Raw genomic sequence first — 19064 nt, 5'->3', positions numbered from 1 at the left:
CAAGTTAAGAATTTTAAGCACCTACACATATAGTGTCATACAAATGTCAAATAAATGAATGTTGGTGTATGTTAACCACAATGCTCATTACAGAGCAGAGGACACTCTTGTGAGCATCATTACAGCACATCAGCAGTAATTCAGTGAATGCTCACATGTCAAAGGTACAATTGTGTGTCAGTATGTATCCGACTATGTGCACACACACGTGCATTCAGTTAATGTGTACAACTATTTCTGGAAGATGCAAACTGATGTCAATAAGTAATGAATGTGGAAATGCTACATACACCAAACACAATGTAATGTACTCTTAAAAAGTGTGTTATCTGTAACACTGTGTAAAGATTACTGTTACATTGGCGTTTGATGTAATCAGGAAAAGAGGACTGCATATAGGCAGTATATACCTCTATATGATCCCGCATGGCATTAGTATTGCTAACCCATGGCACACAGCACCACATCGTGACAATGGGATATCATGACAACTGTCATCCAAAACACTTGTGGAATGACATGTCTGTTTGTTGCACATACCTGATATGGCAAAACACAATCCCAAGCCATATCACAGTATTAATGGTGGAGTATGGACAACATATTTTATCTGTTATTTCCCCTGTAAAACAAATGTTTACAGGTTACCTCTTGCAGCACTAGCTGCAGGTTAAGTGACAGTTGAATGTGGAGGAAAGTGTAATGTGTTAATGTGTGTCATGCACATATTGCAACAGAATTAAATGTCACACCACAATAACACATAAGCATAGTAGATACATTGCATGCATGCACAAGAGTGCATATACAGGCCAATCAAGTAAATGACAATCACCATGTTGGCAGTATAACACAAGTGGAGCACACAGACAATACTTATAGACCAGAGGGGCCAGGCTGATCGGGCTGAGACTCCCGAATGACCTCATGACATATCGCCCTTAACAAATCTCACATAGCCTGTGCATTATCCATAATGGAGGATCCCATCATGGTCTCCATCTGTGTTTTTAACACATTGGTCATGACCTCATAGATCTCCTCCTGATAACTGTTTCAATTCTGGTCATGTTGTCATCTCCCCTGCGGTGCAGGTATGATGGCTCAGGCAGGGGCTGGTACAGGTTAATTGACAATCTTGTTGTCATTGTCAACATCATCCCTGAAAGACTCTGTCATTGCCAGTATCTTTTAGGGACTGGAACAGGTTCCTTGACAATCTTGCTGTCATTGTCAACATCGTCCCTGAAAGACTCTGGCAATGACCTGGCATGCACTCATCACTATTGTCTGATAGGAGAATGTCCACGGGTCCCATGCTCTGTCAAGATTAATTGCAAAACACAACAGAAAAGAAAAGCAAATGTCTTATCATGCAGAATAGGCCCCTTATTATCATAGCAGAACATAATATGAATAAGATGACAATTTACAGAGGGACTAACGCACATCCATTATGGACAGAGGGACTGATGCACATCCATTATGGATAGCGTTAACTCATAAATGGATGGCCCTAAATGTCCTATTTGGAAACAGGATGTCGGTATTCTTTTGTAAAGCATTATAAAGGCTTAAAGACACCCACCTGGGTCATTTGTAAGAATCTATCAATGCTCAAATCAAGAAATTGTATGGTCTGCATCTATCAATTTATATGAACAGCCACCGAGTGTCATTGTTAAAATGAGGAGAAAGTGATATGGCAATATTGTGGACAATAGGCAAGACATATGACAACATCTGAGACAGGCATCATGATAACTTGCTGAACAAATATCAATATAATGAATAGAAGAATAAAAAAATGATATTCAATCACCACAGCTGGAGGCATAAGAATCTAATATATACAGTATTAAGAGTACTGTATGAGCACAACTGCATGCATTACCTACATTATAAGCAATCAATAAGCTGTAAAATGAAAACTTTGCAAAGATGCTTGCTGGCAATGAAATGCTGAAAACAAAGGTCAAACTGTACAAATTTCAATTTACCTAAGCTATAACTGTGTATCTACAAAATCACCCAAATTGTTGCAGGCAGATACAGCATAAATATTAAAATGAAGAACATACCCCACAACATGCAACTCCACAACAAAGAAACCACTACCACACACAAATCATACATTACAAACAACAAACACTTAGATTTGTACACAGGTTACCAGCCTTTACATATGTGTGACAGATATACCAACCCAATTATTATTTATATTGTGGAGTACAATTTAAAAACTGTGATGAAACAATGGCTCAGTGCTACATGAAAGTTCAAAATGTTTAGATTTCACTTGCAGTTTTAAGCACACCTATAATGTGATGATTTCACTTATCTTGCTGATGCAGGATGGGTATTCCTAACTTGAATTCAATATACATATTGTGAAAAATACAGTCCTATAGACTGGAAAAGATGTATTTTATTTCATAAAACAAAAAGTAATCAACATACCTCTCTACCTCCACTACTCCCATGTGCATCTGCTCAAAGAACATGGCTTATTTCCTTGTCTGATCCTCTTTGCTTGAAAACAGAAAAGAAAAAGTATAAATGATGAAATAATAGTGATATACATTTCTTCAAACAGCTTCTAAATAATTTATTTCTGAAGACCATTAGGTAATCACAACACACATTTTTCAATCCGCAGTAAAAACCAAACGATGCTGGCAAATATCACCTCCAAAACAGTCAACTGATAAAGCAACAACAAATAAGGAGTTATCAAACCACGGCTTTATAAAACAGAGATTTTAATAAAAGAAATAAACGGTGAGTGCTTTCGTGGCACCATCCACTTCATCAGACATTTAACAAATGATGTATTACAGCATTTATACTGAACTCACATACTGCAACAATTGAGCAATTAATACTTAAAGCCATACATCACATAAAAACTGTTAAAAACCATACACATTTAAAATGGCATATAGAATAACATATTATAAAACTTCATAAATAGGGCTACCTAGTTCTTATTACTTTATTTCCTTACTACTTTATTTCTTTAGGTCCCTACTCACTAAAATGGGTTTAATATTAATTTTATCATTCAAGCCTTTCCCAATATTGTCCCTTAGCCTTATAATCCACTCTAATTCTCTGGTTGCAACCATATTCTTAACACCCCCACCATTTATCACATGGGAAATTTCCATATCTATCTGCATCTTCTCTCTTTACATTGACAGACTGAGGTCTGCAAAGTATTATCTTTATAGATTTCTTATTTTTAAAAGCAAACCTTGGGGCTTCTCCTACCAGTCGTTTTACATCATCAGCACATAATATGTTCCAGTTCTTCCAATAAACATCTTGTAAAGATCTAATATTACTGGAATAAGAGACCTGTACTCTCAAAGGTTTCTGGGTATCAACCTCAGCATTTACCATACTGTCTATTTCTGAGAAATATGGCTTGCCTACTCCTCCCCTCAACTCAGATAGAACAGCCAACGCATCCTGGACCTCTTTTCCAGTGTATCCTCTTTGTATGAACCTATCCTTCATATTATTTAACTCTTCTTCATCCTTCGCATGATTGGCTGTCAGTCTCGACGTTCTCAATTCCTGATCTCTAACAGTGTTCTTAAAAATATGCCTCAGATGCATACTCTGTCTGTGGAGATAGCTATTCCTATAGCACTCTTTCCTATAAATTTCAGTTTCCAGAATACCTCTGCTCCTCTGGAGTATTTTCACATCCAGAAAGTCTATAGCGTCATATGAGTACTTCATTGAAAATTTAAGGAAACTAGTACTATTATCCAGCCTATGAAAAAATGCTGAAAATGATGGTACATCACCTCCCCATAAAACAAAGAGATCATCCATGAATCTCCTGTAAAACTTCATGTGTGGAGATTACTTTGTGGACCTCAGTCCGTCAATGTAAAGAGAGAAGATGCAGATAGATATGGAACTTTCCCATGTGATAAATGGTGGGGGTGTTAAGAATAGGGTTGAAACCAGAGAATTAGAGTGGATTATAAGGCTACGGGCCAATACTGGGAAATGCTTGAACAATAAAATTAATATTAAACCCACTTTAGTGAGTAGGGACCTAAAGAAATAAAGTAGTAATAAATGCAATTTTTATGCATTTATTGACACTAGTGGTATATTGTTACAACCAGATATGGGGAAGGAGTTTATCTTTAATAAATCAGCTGGTTGCAATAGTACCAATTTTGTGTACTTACCACACTGTAATATTTGTTCTGCCTTTTATGTTGGCATGACAAAGTGAAGACTAAGAGACCGGATGAGGGAACACATGTATGATATTGCAAGAGAAGCTGAGACAAATGCATTAGCGAGACACATTAGGGAATATAGGGAGGTACATAAGTTCCTATTCTTAGTAATAGATAAGGTATATGACCCTGATAGAGGTGGGGATGTTAAGAATAGGGTTGAAACCAGAGAATTAGAGTAGATTATAAGGCTACGGGACAATATTGGGAAAGGCTTGAATGATAAAATTAATATTAAACCATTTTAGTGAGTAGGGACCTAAAGAAATAAAGTAGTAAGGAAATAAAGTAATATGAACTAGGTAGCCCTATTTATGAAGTTTTATAATATGTTATTCTATATGCCATTTTAAATTTGTATGGTTTTTAACAGTTTTTATATGATGTATGGCTTTAAGTGTTAATTGCTCAATTGCTGCAGTATGTGAGTTTAGTATAAATGCTGCAAAACATCATTTGTTAAATGTCTGATGAAGTGGCTGGTGCCACAAAAGCGCTCACCATTTATTTCTTTTATTAAAATCACTGTTTTATAAAGCCGTGGTTTGATACCGCCTTATTTGTTGTTGCTTACACATTTTTCAATGTTGCAAATAGGTTTTAACATCTTTGAACACAGGTTAGAGGACATGATATCCAATCTCTAAACTTGAGACATACTTGCTTACCTATGAATAACCCATCTTGTCTGAAAAAGAATAGGTTCATAGGAGGTTACATGGCTAGCCATGTTTATCCCAAGTTCCGCTACCTCTCCTTATTAAGTGAATGCATTTTTAAAGCTAGTTTATGGTCAACACCAACTCCCCCATCCAGAAGTGACATGTATGCCACCCCCTGGAATGAATTTGTGGTCTCTCATCCATTTGTCCAGGTTGCACTTGAATAAGATCAGTGAGAAGCCCTCCTTCATATGAATTGGAAGTTTGTTCCAGAGGAGGGTCAGTCTCTTTGAGACATATTTGTCTGTCTAGCATGTTCTATTAATGTCACAGGCTAGGTTAAGCTCCATAGAATGAGTGACTCTTGTGCCATTACATTTGTGTATGTGAAGCATAGCCATCAGGGAAGGGTCAGAGACTGGTCTGTAGGCCAGGTAAAAGTCTCCTCTCAGCAGCCTATATGACACAGAGTACAGTGACAGGGCTTTTAGTCTATCCATGTACGTCATGGTTTGGAGGCCCTGTATTTTCTTGGTGAGGAACTTCTGTGTTCTCTCCAACTGCTGCAGGTGTCTTTTGAGGTATATGCAAAATGGAACATTGTCCTCTGTTGGTGATCTGATGAAGATCGATTACAGTGGGATTATAACATCCATAGACCTGTATGCAATGTCTTTACTTTATAGGTGCGTAATGTAGAATGCTTTCCTTACCATAGAGGAAACTTGGTCAAAGTTCAGATTACTATCTACTTGTGTTCCTAGGGCTGACAATACTGAGATTGAGCTTACTGGGGTGTGGTCAATACTGTACTTAGTGGGGAATTCTACTTTGCCAAAGGAAATAATGACACACTTTTCTGTATTTAGTTTTATGTAGACCGTGGCTTTGGCACCAGCATTTGTCTGTGTTAGCCCTTCCTGTGGTATGTTAACATCATTGGGGATCTCATTGATTGCACCCAATTTGCAATCATCAGTGAACTTGGTAAGCCAGAGGTTGTCTAATTCAGCCTGGACATTCAAGAAGTAGATTCCAAACAGTAAAGGACCCAGCACAGAACCTTGTGGTACACCACTAGTGATGAGTCTTCTGGTAGAGGTGGAGTCACCAACTTTGACAGTATGTGCTCTGTCTGTGAGACAATTGGCTACCCTTCTAGTCAGGTGAGGGTTATTCTCTAATTTTTTAATTTCTCCAAGTCTTTTGGGTTTGTAATACCATGATGAGAATGGACTTATTCCTAAGTCAAAGTACGATTAAAGTTCATGAAATTAGTATTGTTTCAATCTTTGATGACAGATAAAAGTGCTCTTTGCAGCACCCACAATGATCCCAGTAATGACTTCTGCAATTTGTATGGGGTTACATGTACTGGTAACATCTAAATACGATTGCAGAGTCCTTTTTTATAAGACCCACTACTGTTGGAACTGTCTGGGTATCTTTCTTCCACATTGCTCTTGTTTCTGCTTGCAAATCCTGATATTTTATGACTTTGTGTCCCTGTACACAAGACACTGTAGTCACTGGATGTGGCAATTTCGATGATCAATGCTACTTTTTTCTTCTTTTCATGGACCACTATATCCAGTTTTGTAGCATCTATCTTTTGAACTATTAGTAATGGGTTATCCCATGTAGTGTAGACTGCATCATTTTCTATAATGCTTTGTGGCTCATGTTTCCAGTGTTTTTCAGCCACTTCCATAATGTTTGCACAATCCCCAGTGCAACAGTCTTGCTACATTATTATTCCATTCAGTATACAGTCCTTCTGCCATTAGTATGTCACAACCAGCAACGAGGTGTTCAACTGTTTCCAATTCTGTTTTATTTAACCTACATTTGTCTGTCTCTCCCACATGTTCAATGGACTTTGTAAACCCACTTGTACATAGCCCACTATCTTGGGCCACCAATATTAACCTTTCATCTTTTGGTTTGAATTTGCCTCTACTTAACCATTCCTGCATTTGATCCTGATCATCATGAGGTTCTTCCAGTAGTGTTTTATACTTGCAACTATATTTATGCATTTTCCACATTTCTTGCCTTCTCATCTGGTTTTTTACCTTACATTCTTTCTTTTGTTTTTTGAAACATTCAGTTGCTGCCCAGTTTTTATCTACTTTGGTTTGATTTCCATTCCTGCTTGATGAAAATATGCTTCTGCTAGATTAAGCAGTGAAGTCATCTGAAATATATTGTACTCATGTTTCAGAACATTTACTACATTTGGATCTTGTAAGGTCAGCAGATACGTGTGCAGTCCCATGATTGCAGATCTATACATGTAATCAATTTAAAGGAGACCCATCCTTCATTCGAAATGGGAAATATATAATCTTGGAATGCATTGATTTTTATAAACCATCTGATGAGCATGAAGCATCCTTTTTGTTTTCCTGTCTAATCTATCCAACACATTTTGGGGGCAGTCATTCACTGCAAAATTGTAAGTTAGGACAGGAAGAGCAAATTGGTTTACAGCTTGAATTTTGTTCCTAGATGTCAATACTGCTTCAGGATTAAGTCTTCTAAAGTATTCCTTACTACGTTTTATTCACATTTTTTAATTTTTTATTGTTGATCCTTCATAAGTTCCCAGATATTTATACACTCCCTCTTGCTCAAGTTATTTTATATCACATTCTAGTCCCAAACTGGTGTTATCTTGGTGCTGCAGTTTTCCTGCTTTAAATGTTGATTTTGCACATTTATTAAGACCAAATGACATTCTTATATCATCTGAAAACATTTTGACAACTTGAAGTTGTGATTTGAGTTCCTCATCTGATGAGCTACACAGTTTTAAATCATCAACACAGAGAAGATTAGAAGTCTTTATACTTTGTTGTTTTCTAGGATCCAAATTATAGCCATTGCCTAAGCTGTTCAGTAAATAGCTTAATGGGTTAAGGGCAAGACAGAATAGCAGCAGTAACAAAGAGTCACCCAGGAATATCCCCCTTTGAATTTTTAACCCTGGGATAATACTTTGTCCTTTATTATGGCTTAATTGCAAAGTGGTCTGTCACTGTTTCATGGTCACTGCAATGTAGTCGATCAGTGTAGGGTGTATCGTATACATTTTTAAGCATGCTTTTATCCATGAATGTGGGATATTATCAAAGGTTTTTTGTAGTCAATCCATGGCATACAGTACTTAGATTATTCCCCTTTTTGCAGTTCTCCACTATGACTTTATTTGACAACAAATGGTTCTTTGTTCCATATGACTTTCTTTTATTGCCCATTTGTTCTATTGCCATAATTGAGTTTTCTTCAAAATGACTTGCTTTTCCTGCTGTTAGCGAAGTTGGTGTCTGTTCAGGGTGTGCATATAAATAGTTCTTACTCATGGCTAAATCTTCATGCAAAGATGCTAATACTTTTAACTAGAAGTTAGGTACTGCATCTGGGCCTGGGGTTTTCCATTTAGAGGCTTTTCTTAACTTTGTTTCAATCTCTCTGGCTGTTACTTCATCCATTTCTTATCCTGTACCTTTAAACTTCATATTCTTTCTTATACTTCTTCTATCCATTTAGCATCTTTGTTATGTTCCAGAGGATCTTCATAAATACTTCTCCAAAATATATCTATTTGTTCTTTTTTAGGTGGTCATTCAATTCCTTTTACGTTGTTTCCCAATTCTCTATAAAACATTGCTGGGTCATCAATAAATTGGGTTTTTTTTGTACTTTTCCCTTTATATTTATCTGTGCATCTTCTAAGTTTTTCCACCTGTGCTAACATTTTTAGTTTGTTATTTGCAATAGTGTATTATAGATCTTGATCTGTTCTAATACTGAGCTGCACAGTGCCTACTCCTTCTCCTGAATAAACTTCTCAAAGTTAAACAATATAACACATTGTCTGTGTTTAAAAAGGAGTTGGACAACTGGATGGGTATTCATAAATTTATCCCCGGTATGGCTGGCTAGGTGTCCTTGAAAAGGGAGGCAAGGCCTAAGGGTGGGTACTGGCAATGCAGAAATCGCCTCTCAGCTCACCTGCATTGTAACTCTTATGATTCTATGAACCTATAAAGCCTTAATAAAAAAGAACATTAAGGAAATAAAAATGACCATCAGAAAGACCAAAGATGAGCTGGCATTATAAGCCAAAAATAACTATCAATTTATCTCTAGTTGCATTAGGAAACTGAGAAATAACACCTTGCAATGTGTATAGCTAATTCAAAATGGCATTACTCACTCTAAACCAAAAGAGATGACTAACATAACAGCAGTCAAATTTAGTACAAATTTTACTCCAGAAAGTCACTGAAATTGCACAAATTCCTAAATCCCACTCACTGCAAAAAAGATCCCCATGGGATATGTTCTAGCTGTACTCTCTTAAACTAAAAACACCATTTCCTTCTGCCAAGACAATTTAGCTGGATGCTTAATTAATAACATCACATATATCCCCACTGAAATCCTCCTCAACATGTTTAACTAAACCTAGCTACATGGTATGTCTGACCATGAAGGCTAGAAAACAGTTGTTGAGGTGCCTCTGAATAAAAGATGCAGGAAATTACAATCTATGAACCTAACTAATCTAATTTGCAAAGCCATTGAACATAACATGTCTGACTGTGATAACAATGTCTTATGCAGTTGGAACAACAACAGTTTAGTTTCGTCAAGAGCAAATTTATTCTAGTAGTGTGGTAAACTTATTTGAGAAGGTAACACAGGCAGTGGACAGTGGTCACTCAGTCCACATACAATATCTGGAACTGGCTAATGCATTCAGCATTGTACTACATGCTGGCATTGTAAAAAAAAAAGAAAAAAAACTTAAAAAAATGTCTGAAGGATGTAACTCACCCAATGACAGCATATTGTGCTATTTCAGAAAATAAGTATGGTGTTCAGTGTGGTTCATTACTGGGACTCATCCTACTTGGCATATATTTTTTTACTCAACCATTTTTATTGATTTTTTCAAAATATAATACATAACTTAACTGATATTTAACTAGTAATTCAAACATATTAACAAACTATATACATTATTTACATTTGGCCTGAAGATAAATTATAAAATGAAACAATCTGAGTCAATTTTGTGAGTCATCGAACCATTTCTGCAAAACCAGTACCGCAAAACTTTTAAAATGTCAAATAAATGTCGGATTTTGACATTTCTGGCCACGCCATACCTCCACACCAGTGCTACCATGGGTCAAAAAGGGGGTGAGGTTTTGCCATTCGGATATGTGGTGTTCAACATTTTGGGCAGTCACACTTCGGTATTCACGGAAGATGGGTCGACCATAATGTGATCATCATTATGAAGGTAAACCGTTTTGTACATTTATTCTAATCATTAAGTAATTTAATCACCATATCAACATTCTATATGATTTGCCATCTATGTATCACAGGATTATGTAATGTGCTTAATAAAATCCTTTTCAAGTGATGTGTTTCTGATTCGTTATAGTAAATACAAAATTAGATAGATAATTAGTGTTTGCATATACATATCTATGTATTATTTATCATTTCAAAAATGAGATTGTGAGCATTTCATTACAATAAGTATCTTGTTCATTAATATCTAGAAAATGATCATTTATCATAAAAGGTTAATCAAATACTCCCCGGGATTCATGAAGCTTGCGCCAGGCGCACGCACAGCGTAGGCGTTATAATGCCAAATATGGCCGCCGAGCGATTCAGGTACAATCCAATTCCACGTGCACTACCGGCATACGCAAGATCTGCGCAGCCCCCGGTGTAGGTATGCAAATCACCCCATGTGCAGTGTTGCACCATGCAAATGAAGGCATATAGTGATTCATGAAGTGGTGCAGGCGTAGCGTAAGCCCACGGAAATGTAAACCAAAACACACGGTTTACATTTTCCCAAACATAATATCGGAGCTATGGAAGAGGGCCAGACCCAGGTATCACAACGTGAACATATGCCAATGGCGAAATACACAGCCAATGGCATAAGAAAAGATGCATAACACGTAAATAACAACATTTAATGTCATGTCCACAGTAACGCACAGCAGGACCGCAGGGCAAGTGTGCGGAAGCTGTAACATAAAGAAATAATATAAAAATGTCATAAAATCGCAACGTAATAGAAAGCAGGTTTACAGCATAACACACAATGGTAGGCATGGAACACCACAACCAAGGTGCAAGGGTTGCTAAGGGCTTGCGATAGTGTTCGGCGCGGTAACTATGAATTAGTAGTCAATGCCATGCAAATGAGGCAGATAATACTGAATCGCAAATGTCCCGCCGGAGGAAGGCTGTACCATACGGCGCAGCGGTATAACACCGAGGAGTGGCTCAGAGGAGATACATGACATCAGCAGAGGGGTGTGCCACTGTAGCACTAAGCACATTGGAGCATTGCAAATCTGGCCTGTCCGTTGCTAAGCAAAGCTGCAGGATAGGGGTGGGGAGGAATCGTTTAGCTGAGAGCACACATGGTGGCCAAAAGCGCATGTGTACGAGGATGAAAAGGTGCCCGAAACCCAGTAATCGGACGCACGCACCGCAAACAATAGCAGAAACAGGAAGGTCAGGGGAAGAAAAGGAAATGCGGAAGTAGGGTAATTGGACTACTAATGAGCAATCAGCACCAATCAAACCACGAAGACCAATCGACGGCAGCTGACACGTCCACTTGCAGAAACCTGCAAAACAGGATACGGGAGGCATGTGAATGAAAAGAAAGGAGGGGAGGTATTGGATTGCAAAGATAGGAGACCTGACACAGCAGAGCAAAGCAAACCGACAGCAGACCGGCAGTAGCACACATAACGCAAGATACGCCAGGTCCAGGAAAGCACAAATGAAAGTAGGCTGCAGGATGCACGACAGAAAATGGTAGGTGCAATGCGCAGAAATGTAAAGGGAAGGTCAAGAGGTAATCCACGGCAGGCAAATGTAATTCAACACCAAAGGCACCACAATAGTAGTTCCGGCAGTAAAACACATAACTTAACCTGTAGCTACGAACGTACATACACGCCCTATGACATCATCGGTGTTCACAGCACAATAGTATAAAGTGTGTAAGCACCCAACACACACCTATGTATTCCCAAACACCGCACCATAGGTGTAAACACACGGGGAACTTTTAAAATGTACATGTTGGGAGCTGCCATAGCTTTGATTCATCAGCATGTGTGAGAGACTGACGGTGTTGTGGAGGATGATGCCGACAACCACCGCAGGCCTCGGAGGAGAAGGAGAGTGTTCAGACCAAGGGTAACTTACCAGGGGCTACATGACCTGGAGATAGTAGAGCATTACAGGGTGGACAGGGACATCTTACAGCAAATAGTGGAGCTGTGCAGGCCACGCCTGAGAACCTGAAACAACAGAGGGGAACCCATACCAGTGGACACGAAGGTATGTGTAAGCCTGCGAATACTGGCCACAGGTACCTTTCAAAGGCCAACTGGAGATATAATGGGTATCTCACAGGCATCAGCATACAGGGTACTACACCAGTTCCTGGATGCCATGTTACCACATGCTAATGAGCAGATATACTTCCCAGAACTCAGGAGGAGTTGGCCAGCAATATGCGTCACTTCCACCGTGTGGCACAATACCCGGAGGTACTGGGTGCGATAGACTGCACGCACATACAAATCAAGTCACCACCCGGTGAGCAGGGTATGCACTACATAAACCGCAAGGGATTACACTCCATCAACTGCCAGGTCGTGTGCAATGCCCAGGGCATTATCATGGATGTGTGTGCTGGCAGCCCTGGAAGCTACCATGACTCCCATATCTGGCATGCCTCACAGCTGTATCAGGTATTTGTCAGGGAGGACATCCCACATGGCCATCTCGTGGGAGATGCTGGCTATGCACTGGAGCCGTGGATGATGACTCCCATCAGAAATGCACACACACCCATGCAAGAACGCCATAATGAGGCACACGCACAAACCAGAATCATCATAGAGCATGCATTCGGAATGCTGAAATCACGGTTCCGGTGCTTGGATACATCTGGTGGAGCCTTGCCGTACTCTCCAGGCACATGTGCCCACATCGTCATAGCATGTGCCATGCTACATAATATGATCCTGCGGAAGCAGCTGCAGCAGGGACAAAATGGTGAAGGCCCTCATAGACCACCGCAATTGCCAAGGCCAGTACAGGCACAGAGGGATTCAGACCATGAACACACTGTGCCAGCCCCAGTAAGCAGATGGAGGCGTGCCCAATATGCCTACGCCTTGGCAAAGAGGGAACGTATAGCACATACTCTGACCGTGTAGGCCCCTACGGACTGACACCTCTCCACCTGCACACACAGTAAAATGGATGGCACACAAACATGACCACCTGTAAATTGTAATGTATAGGTGGCCCAATGTGTGACTCCTACATAGGCAGCCCTCAAACATTGTAAACACAACAGCCAGTGCAACACGGAATGCCAACACCTGAACAGTACATGAGTCTTACAGCATATGGTGGTGCTGTGTGCCTGTCACGTTCCCCGCCAGATATATATATATATATATATATATATATATATATATATATATATATATATATATATATATAGATATATATAGATATATATATATATATATATATATATATATATATATATATATATATATATATATATATATATATATATATATAGATATATATATATATGTACACATATGCATATATATAATACAGATAGAAAGGGCAATAGAGGGATATATGGCGATATAGATGGATTCAGCGATATCTGCAAATATGATAAATAGTCCAACGACATTCATAACATCATGGAGGTACAAATAAATAGGATACCACCAACCATGGAATGTGTAACATACCGACATGCGTAACCACGAGGCTGAAAGACCGATAGAACACAGTACCAGAACAGTACATCCGCGAGTAATAGTATGATGATATGAAGGGACGGTTAGTCACCGCTGACGGTGTCGCGGTCCACGTAGGTACTGTGTTCAACTGTGTCTGTGAGTGCCGTAGTCTGTGTAAGTGTGCGCCGAGGGTGCCGTGTGCATTTCTGTGTGACTGTAATGTGTGTGTGTGTCCGCAACATGTGTATGTTGGTGCCATGTCAGAGGCAGACCAATATGGTAGGTGTGGGTATAGCTAGCCATAGGCATACGGTTACTACCTGTACCACAGTAGGAGGGACATCCCCACCCTGGACAGGTGTGTCCTGACATAAAACAGTACAAAGGGCAAATGTCCGAGATGGTAGGACATAAATATGTCCCATATATAATGTAACAGTCGTATTTAATAGTTATGCCTGTATGTAAGAAACTTAAATGTTACATGCAATATGATAAGTATCCAAAGTCACACAACAATAGGTATGTAGTGAGGATAAAAGTATGTGCTACCTGTGTATTGACCGTGGCTACGTGTTGGCCTGTAAACACCGCTTTGTGTCCCACAAGTGTCCAACAATGACCATATGATAAGGTGGCAACCCATGGCAAACAGGCTCTTTTAACAACACAACCACAATGACTGCAAATATCTGGGACAGAAGTACAAGGGATAGCTGTCACCTACACATATCCCCTGATATATCGCTGCAATTACGGAGGTATACAAGTAGCAAGCTCACCTGCAGACGATATAGAAACCAATTAACAATGGCCCAACGTACAATCCCGTAACATAAGTCTACTAACTGTTAGCTCTCTAATCAGGGACGGAGCCCACACACATATATACGGATTATGTAGAAATGCAAGGCCCACAAACCGTATATGTTACGTATAACCACCGACATCCCCCACACTAGAAACTAAAGCAATACAAACTGTAATAGCAGCACAAACATCCAGTCAGTCAATTACATCTGCAGAACCCTCAACATACCGTGTGAGAGACACAATTAAAGGCAACATGCAAAATTGCAGGCGTTGTATAATGGAACAAACAGCCATGTTACAGGTATTGATTGCAATACTCCGTTATCAGACGTCGGGATGACAGGTACACCCACATGTTGAACCAAATACTCTACCTATCACACACAATCCACGGGGAACATGAATCCAAGCTATACTTGTCTCCATGCATAGCAGTTGCAGTTACTCATAACAAAACACAATACAGACCGTCTCCCTGAAGGTAGGGCAAATAGGCAACACCCAAGTGGAGAATCCAATTATACCCCACTGTCGCCACGTAATTGGTGAATGGAGTAGCTGCACAGCTGATATTCAAGTAATTAGTCACTCAGGAACACCAATTGGTGGGAAGAATCCACATGTTTCAGGTAACGACGTATATAAGGATGACTTGCCAGACATTCAAACCGTATGCTCATACCGAAAAACAGTTGAAACACTGTGAGAGAGATATAAACAAAACGCCGTAACGATGACAAGGTATGTAGAATGCCCGATATGTAAGGTTATGTATAGCATGATCTGTATTAATTAGTTTTACTGTATGTATAGCCTGGCTTGCATTAATTAAACGTGTCCACAATGCATAAAGTGGGGAAAGGTATTTATGTAGTGATGTCTTGCTGAGCATACTAACGCTTGTAGAATCTGTGCGTCCAGCAGTGGGACACAAGGTACTGAGCACAGACACCAGAAGGGATGCTGCATGAGGCCATTAAACAGAACAATGCCATACAACTCACCATCAGTGGTAGGGTATGTCCAACAAGGACGTGCCATAGCAGGGGATAGTATATGTTGATCTACTGTCACAGCACGCATGTGTATGGGCAAATAACGTTAATGACATATGTAAGGTGGTCCCGCTGAGCAAGTATGCTTTGCATTATGGGATACTATGTGAAATATGTGTAATGTATAGTATTATAGGTAGATATGACAGATATTCAACACAGCATAACAGGCATATCATGCATACCACAGGTATAGTCTATTGGTATGTACAATAACAGGATACATATGGCCTGTAGGTATGGGACATAGTAATAGCATGATAGCTAATCTAAATGGAAGGGCTACCAAATAACCATGCACAAAGGACAAGTAATAGCTGCACAGGTGCATAGTGGGGTATTATGCAGTCTGTCAAGTCCATGTGTAAGCACAACTACAGTGTTCACACTAGTGGCACCTCTCCAGGGTAGTGCCCTGTGAAGAGCAGAGCCAGGTGTCACCTGCACCACTGCACAGTACAGCCACTGCAGTGATCCCAGGCCTACATGTGTCTCCCAACCACCAAGGGAGGTATCACATGAACAGTGCTACTGAGTGTCCCTGCGTGATGTACAGAGGACTTATGTTCCACAGCATGGTGAGTGTCCGGTTTGGGAATGTAACCCAGAAGCACATCCCACTCATTGTGGCGTGTGTGCAGATATCCATGAGCATGTTGCTCACAGTGGCCTCTGCTTATGTTGCGTATGAGGAGTATATCCATCAATAATGTTGTGGACATGGGCCCTGCCTGATCAGCAGAGGTAACCCCTGAGTATGTAGTATGCAAATGTGTACAGATGTGGTGTCCCTAGTGCAGCCACATATTGAAACTGTCGGAGCTCAGTAAACGTCATGGCGTGTTAATGTTGTGGCATGTAAAGCTGTAGCTGCTGTGTAAGGTACACCCTAAATGGGGTGGTGTACCCTTGAATGTGTGTAGATATCTTGAGTTCAGAGGTACAATGGGTGCCTATGTACCAGTTACACACCCAGTACAGATAGGTGTGGCCACGTAGGAGGATATCCACGCCACAGTGGCAATACGGTAACCACAGGAGTGGGTGCAACATATGTGTGTACGGCAAACATGTACAATGTGATATGTATGTAGGGGACCACCATCCATGTGATAGTCAGTGGGTGAATGGTGTAATGCAAAGGTGATGTGCATGCACCTTGTGTCATGCAGCTTGATGCCATGATAGTCATATTATGTATCTGTCACATCGACATCCGTATGGTTGGAGTCAGTATCAGCTGGTGGAGCAATCATGGCGCTTGGTATGTAGGGGTTCTAAAGCTAGGCAGGGAAAGTCCCCTGCGCCAGCCTGTTCCGCAGGGAAGCATATACTTAACATGAGGGGCCCTATGACTGAGGACCGTGGTATGCCGAAGTATCTGACATGTAGTAGGTACTATGGTATGCTGGCCTCACTGTGTGTCCTGTCCATGAGCCACATAGCATAACATCCTGAGACACAGGGTATGATGTACAGGTGGATGTGTATGTTGTCAATACCAGAATGGGGAATGGTGCTGAAAGGCAAAGAAAGGACAATGTAGGATGTGTGGACTCCCGTACCGTCAGCAACTGCCCTGGTAACTGTATGAAAGGAGTCCACCATGTGTAGGGGCCATGCTCTGGCCTTAACAAGCCCAACCCGGGTGGCAGCAGAGGACGGGAGACCAACAATGTCTCTGAGAATGACGTCCTTGATGATGTGCCCCATAGCCACGCAGAACAGTCCAGTCAGGTGTATAGGACTATAGTCCCACTCGTGCAATGCGGTGCCACCTGTGTGTAGTGTGATAAATGCTGCTGTGTGCCATTCAGGGTCTACAATGTCTGAAACAAGGCTATTACTGAATATGGTGGCCTAGTGGTGAGACATGTAATTCGGAGGTTGGTGGACATCACAGCCTGGGACGTTGGAAGGTTACATGGGTCTAGTGTCCCAGGACACATAGAGTGTAGGTCAGTACTGTGTAGGTGTGACCACAGGGACACCACAATGTTCATGTATGGATTGTGGCCCTGTAGTGAGTGAGAGGGTGTACTGTCAGCATTGAATCCATCCTCCAGCATGTTGCCAACAATACCTGGGCCTGCAATGTTCCTGAGTGACTGTTGTATGTGACAGCAGATGTGGGTGTTGCCATCGAATACTGACATACCACCATAATGCCTGGTGGTACACCCCAGAATGTGTGGCAGTCATGTTTACGTAGCTAGTCTTGGAATATGTGATGAGGGACCCTGTGGCCCCACCACAGCTGACCAGTGAGCCACCCCACACATAGGAATGTACACCACTGTGCAACAGCCTACACCTGTTGTTGTACATCATATGTCCGTGGAACATGACCACCAGAGTGGCGTCTGTTATCTGGTGTGTACCATCATGGCTCTGTGTGGAATAGCATGATCCATGCAGTTGTGTACATGCTAATTAAGTGCACTGGGGTATGTGTCAGCATTTGTATGTGCATTGTCCATCTGCACGGGTGTCATGATGTTAACAACCACTGTCAGCAGACGTCTGTAGTAGGTGTAGTAGTACGCATGTACTGTGTATGCTGTGATGGGTGTGTTTCCGGGATGTGGCTAACACGGTAGATTAGCATATGATCGGAATCCACCAATGAGAGGATAACCCCAGGTGTGTAACACCAGTCACATGGTGGTAGTGTTCATGCCAAGAGTAATGTAGGTCTTGGAGGTGGTGTGTATGTGTTGATCCAGCAGAGTGGAGGGTATGACTCATGGATGTGTCAGTACATGAGTGGCTATCCCAGTGAAGTGTGGGGTAGTGTCAGTCACACATCAGTAGTAGCTGAGGCCCACTGTCCACTATACCACCATAGAAGGTATGTTACCTCTGCGGTATGATGTTGACTCTGTCACTTGTTACAATGTGTATAGTGGTCCCGGACTCAGTTAGTTGCACGTGGAGCACCTCTGATGCATTGTGTTAAGCAACTTGCCAGGATGTGTGCAAAACATAGTGGGATACGGGAACCCCTCAGCTGTGCGTGTGCCGGTCCAGGTATGTGCCTGGAAGGTATGGTCCGTCTATAACCTGTCATTGCAGGTGTGCTCTGCAGAGCCTACAGGCAGGTCCCAGTCACTGCAGAGATGTTGGAGTGGTGCATTATAAGGTGTGCCTTGCCTGCGTGCGTCACAGGGGAAGATGCAAGCAATGTGTCACATGACCCCATGTCGCGCATGCCAGTTACCGCCCTGCCGGTGACAGTTATTGGAAACTGTGCAGGACAGGCAGTATAGAAGCAGCAAGAGCCTAGCATGTGAGCTGTACTCCCAGGGCCGACAGGTGCAAGTCATCTGTGCCACAGCATTGTGTTTGACCAGGACAGTCATAGCAGACAGATACCACATGCCTGTGGAATGACAATAGGAGCATAGGCAACTGTTGCAGTGA

This window comes from Protopterus annectens, chromosome 5.part0 (assembly GCF_019279795.1).
Source record: "Protopterus annectens isolate FY-2018-M chromosome 5.part0, PAN1.0, whole genome shotgun sequence".
Lineage (NCBI taxonomy): Eukaryota > Metazoa > Chordata > Ceratodontiformes > Protopteridae > Protopterus > Protopterus annectens.
This window is presented reverse-complemented; position numbering follows the sequence as displayed.